This window comes from Solanum lycopersicum, chromosome 1 (assembly GCF_036512215.1).
Source record: "Solanum lycopersicum chromosome 1, SLM_r2.1".
NCBI lineage: Eukaryota > Viridiplantae > Streptophyta > Magnoliopsida > Solanales > Solanaceae > Solanum > Solanum lycopersicum.
This window is the reverse complement of record NC_090800.1, coordinates 67,746,111-67,751,601: the sequence shown is the minus strand read 5'-3', so window position 1 is coordinate 67,751,601 and position 5,491 is coordinate 67,746,111. Positions and strand designations below refer to the sequence as shown.

Genomic DNA, 5,491 nt, shown 5'->3' with positions numbered 1-5,491 from the left:
TATATATATATAAAAGGGACAAACAATGTTGAAGCTAAAATGAAGAAAGTTTTGCAAACTAAATTTTGAAGATGAGTAGTAAGGGATGGGGTGCTCTTCTTTTTTAGAAAAAGTGTAAATAAAAAGAAGATGAAATGTTTTTAAATTAATTATAGTGCCAAAAGTCAATAAAAGAAGAAAAAATGTAAAAATAAAAATAAAAAACGTTATTTTAACCTTTTCACGCGCTTCAGGAAATTAAAGTGCAAAATACATTTTTTGCAATATCAGCATTTTATTTAATAGGTACATGTTTTGAACAATTTAGGTGTTTAATAGATACAAGTCCTAGTTAAGGTGTCTAAGTGAATTATGCGGACAACTTTAAAGGGTTGTTGATGACTTAAGCCTAAAGAATTCATTTTGGATCAAATCTGCTTCATTAATTACACTTTCCAAAATCACAACTGAAATTTTAACATTTTAATAAAATTCATCAAGAATTCTCTTGGAACAAAATCTTATTTATTTATTATGTTTTTCGAAATTAGAAATGATTTTTTTACATATTTTAAGAATATACATAAATATATTACTTAATTATATGCCAATAAAAATTCTTAGGCCTATATATACGAATTTATATTCTTCATTTAACTTGCTCAATTGTAGTCTCTTCTCTCCCAAATAAGGAGTTCTCCTCTTTATTAAGTATAAAAAAAATATGTCTAATAATGAGCGCCTTGATAACAATACAGAATCAAGTGGTGGTAATACAAAAAAAACCTTAATGAAAAAATAGCAAGTTTAATGGAGAAAGCACAAGATTGTCATCTTTGTGTGATGTACAACCTGGGATAGTTATTTTCACTCCAGACGAAGATATTTTATGGTGAACAATCAAACTAAGAAAAAATTTGTAAATTATTAAAGTTTTGTGTGGGATACAAGGAATCATAATCTTGTTACACATGAAACCAATCTTGAAAAAAGGAAGAAGGCTTGAGAAGAAACATTAGAATAATGAACAGGAGAAAAAGGAGAAAGAAATGGAGTTGTTATTTAATGAAGTTATTGATGGAAAAAGCTATTTGGAACTGTCACAAGGCTTGAGAAGAAACATTAGAATAATGAACAGGAGAAAAAGGAGAAAGAAATGGAGTTGTTATTTAATGAAGTTATTGATGGAAAAAGCTATTTGGAACTGTCACGCCCCTAGCTACCCCTGAGACGAAGACACGGGACCTAGGACCACAAGTGATCTCAAGCTAATCCTGCTGGCATGATCAATAACATACTAAAGATAATAAACTAATGCGGAAGCTAAATCATGATTAAAATGAAAAGATTGAGAATACCCATAAAATATAACTGAGATATATGAAAACTGATGAGTTTATTACAAAGAACATATTAACTCAATACTAAGTTGAAACTAACTATATCTGAAAATAGCCTCTAACTGACTAGAAATGTAGGGACAGGCCCCAGCTAAGTCTAGCAAAAACTGAAACTAAAGGACTAAATACTGAATAGAAACTCATGACTAGTGTCCTCGGAGAATGAGGTCTCACCACCGACTCTGCTGAACTGGAGACAGAGAACCGATCTAAGCGTGATCTAGATGCTGAGAACCGAAACCTACATCACGAGAAGATTTAGTTCACGTATACGTCAGTACTTGAAAGGTAATGAGCATGTAGGATAGAGTAAAGCTGAAATAAAACATAACTGAACAAGCATAAAAGCAAGTATAATACTATGAACATGATATACTAAGTTCTGAGCTACCTGGATGCAATGACCAAACTTATAACATGCTGAGACTGAACTGTAAATATGGTCAACGCAATAGAGTCTGACTGAACTGTGGGAGCTACTAATAATCTATAATATAACCGCATGAGCTAAATATGGAGTCCGATGTATACGCCCTATCGAGAGGACCCAATGTACCTTGCCAGAGGTATAAAGGCATGCTGGCGTGATCACTAAATTGATGCCAACAGAGGTGACTTACAACCTACTTGGCTAATAGTTCTGAACTATTTGGGTACGCTAATTCCTAGTCATACTCGGTATTATGCTACTTCCAATATGTTAAGTAGTTAACTAATTATGATTGAGTTTCTGTAAATACTAGATAGCTCAAATTGAACATGCAAACTGAGAATGCAACAATTAAACTCATAATGATGCATTAATAACTGAGGCATGTATAGCTGAATAACTGAAATATCTGACCTAGCATGTGTAATTCAAGAACTAAAGAAATACATAATTAGGGTTCTGAAATTCATGCAATAATATGAGTAATAACATGGTAATCTGATTTGGAACATATAACTAATTAATTCATAATATTCTGTTGATGTTCTAGAAATCATAGGTCTAATCATGATAAGGGAATCAAGAAACTGACTGAAAACTAGGGACCACTAGTGATATTCCATATACCTCGTGATGAAATCCACGAAGAAATTTTTAGATTTCAGGGCTGGAAGTGATGGAACCTTGCTACGTTCTTGAACTAGGGTTCTTGACCTTTTTCTCCTCTCTTGCTTATAATTTTCTAAGTTTTGATTTAATTATTTGACTTGGGTAAGTTTTAGTTTTGGTTTTTTCTAGGCTTAAATTGACTAAAATATCATGATTTAGGGTCGAAACGACGTATCTTAGGGGTCCAATAAAGTAGGAAAATAACAAAAGGCCCATGAGTTAATTTTTGTAGGAGCAATTGATGACCAGGATTGACATCCCGTCGTTCAACCGACGGTCCTTCGTTTGGGTCCATCGTTTGAGTCTGCTCGACAGCTCTTTATTAAAATGGGCATAACTTTTCACTCGAAGGTCGAATTTTAACAAACTTGGTGTTCCTGGAAAGATAATTCAATTGTCTATAATTTTATAGGTCATGGGACACCCAATTCATTTTGTGCTAAAAGTTATGACCATTTGAATTTGACCCAACAGCATTTTCCCCCTAACTTACTGCTAACTTTCACCTACGGTCAGACCTATGGACCGTAGATCGAACGACGGTCCATGCTGGTCATCCGTGGTTCATATAAGAGGTTGGGTATTGGGGTCTTGATTCACGGACACAGACTACGGATCGTAGTCTGACTTACGGACCGTAGGTCTGTCCGTGGGTTGAGACATAGCCAATTTTTCTGAGCTGAGTTTGGGAGGGGCTACAGTGGAAATCTACGGACCAACAGTACGGGCCGTAGATCAGACTACGAGGTGTTACAGGAACTCGATGCTAGAGAACTTAAAGGTATGATAAAGCTAATTGCTCTTAATAAGACTAAAGTTGTTGGACGTAAGAAACAACTGCAGGAAGAAGATCAACAAATTTAAGGTAATGACAGCAATATTGAAGAGAAGAACGATAGCATCCCAGAAAAATAATTAGGTTTGTATTTTATATTTTTGTTGTTGAGTCAATGTTACTTTCATATTTTTTTAAATGTATTATACCTTTATATTTCATATTGTTTATCTTTTCTTTTCATGTTGTTTGTTTTATTGATCTATTGAAGTCATCTATTTACTAGCTTAATTTATTTTATTTTTTAAAATTATTATAATATGTGTAAGATTTGGCATGTTGAATTTCAATTTCAGTAATATATATATTCCCTCCCTCCTCTCATAACTAGATTAACTTAAGTTTGAATTTATTTGATATAAATATTATTTGAGACATTTTGATATACTGATTAATGATCTTTTAAATATTTTTAGTAAATACTTATGCAAGAAAATAATACATACCTTCTTCAAAATAAAAGTTTCACTAAACCAAGTAACTTATAAGGGTGAAATTAAATTCATAAATATTTTTTGTTCGACTTAAACTTTATAAGGCAAAGTGTTGAAAAAAATTATTTTTAGATGACTTGTTATATTATTTAAATCATTTAACTCATTGGAATCTCCTTCAGGTGCAAAGAGTAAGTCCTTTTCCATTGTGGAGAAGATGAGTCCCTGATTATTTTTGTCGAGGGATTTGGATTTGAGGCATTGTCAAATTGAACCCCTGTGGTAGTGTTAATTGGAGTAGTAGTATTTCTTTTAAAATTAGATATGTAAATCATATGACTCATCGTGTTGTTTTAATTATATGATTTAATATATGCTTATGTAAATAAAATGGTAGCATTGCATAAAACTAATTTTTTTTGAGAGAGAGAAATTTGGATTTGAGGCATCGTCAATTGAACACTTGTGGTAGTGTTAATTGTAGTAGTATTTACTCTCTAAGACCGTGGTAAAAAATGTAAAAACTAGCCCAACAGAAAAATTTAAGTTAAAAAAGAATCAAAATTTTCTTTCCTTTACCCTCTGTTCTTTCTTCTTTATTTTTAATCACAATTTTTTATTTTTCTTCACGACCTCAAAAATTCAGAGATGTGGATCTAGTACCAGTGTTGTTTGTTGGTTGTTCAGATCTGAAAGTTATGTGGAGCTCATTGAAACTTTATTGGAGTCATGGTTGAAGCTTTGAGTGCACCGGCACGCCTGCAAACAAATCAAAATAATAAAATTGCAAATGGAAAAGGTAAGGGTGTCTGATTCGATATTTTTCCGTGAATGATTTGAATTTTGAGTGGTTGCTTTGTGGTGGTTTTAGGTGGGTGTTTTGTGGTCAATGGCTTGTCTGAAAAGAAGAAGGAATGGCGCTGTGCAGCTCGATTTGTGGTGGTGATGCTCTGATTTTTCTTTGCGGAAGAAACAAAGAGAATCTTGATATAAATTCAAATGAATGATTTTTTTTATTAGATTAGAGATACAGTGGATGAGAGTTAGTGATGAAAATCGTATAATTATTAGAAAATCTTAATAATTAGTTAGTATAAAATAGAGTTAGGAAGGTAATTAATGAAAAAAATACACATATATCCCTATGTTCTAATTTTACCAAAAATGTGCAAAGGATCTGCAATTTCTCGCAATCATTAGTCTTTGAAAAAAAAATTAATGTAAATGTACACCATAATATTTTTGAACACGGGTAGGCCTCATCAAGCTAAACTAATAAATATTATTAATGAGATAGTAGATGCATCTTTGATGAAATTGTTCAACAATCTTTTTGTCAACAATCTTTTTGTAAGGTGTATAATTAATGTAGTATATGATGTATTAGTAATACTGATATTACGCTAGCGTTTGGCCATAGATAATCAAATATTTTTGGCAAATATTATTTGGATGAAAATTTGGGTGAAATTTTACCATGTGTTTGGCCATAGAATTTGAGAAACATATTTCATTTTTTTAAGAAATATGATTTATACCCATAAGTTTTTAAAACGATCAAACTAACCATAAATTTGTATTACATAGCACAAATAGAAATCTCACGTAACAAGATTTATGACTTCCGCAACAAATCAACAAGAATCATTACAGTAAATATTCGTATAGTGAATAGGTCTTGTTACAAATCTGATAATGAAAATACAACTAATATAATTCGGGGGAAAAAAGAGAAGAAAACAAA

At 31.9% G+C, this 5,491-nt stretch overlaps 1 long non-coding RNA gene across 1 annotated transcript; it reads left to right on the top strand.

Annotated features, from left to right (window-relative positions):
* Nucleotides 1-4,398: 4,398 nt before the first annotated feature.
* On the top strand, nucleotides 4,399-4,940 carry LOC138340860 (uncharacterized). The gene is made up of 2 exons (XR_011213707.1): nucleotides 4,399-4,546; nucleotides 4,619-4,940. It is a non-coding gene; the product is annotated as an uncharacterized lncRNA (long non-coding RNA).
* Nucleotides 4,941-5,491: the final 551 nt, after the last annotated feature.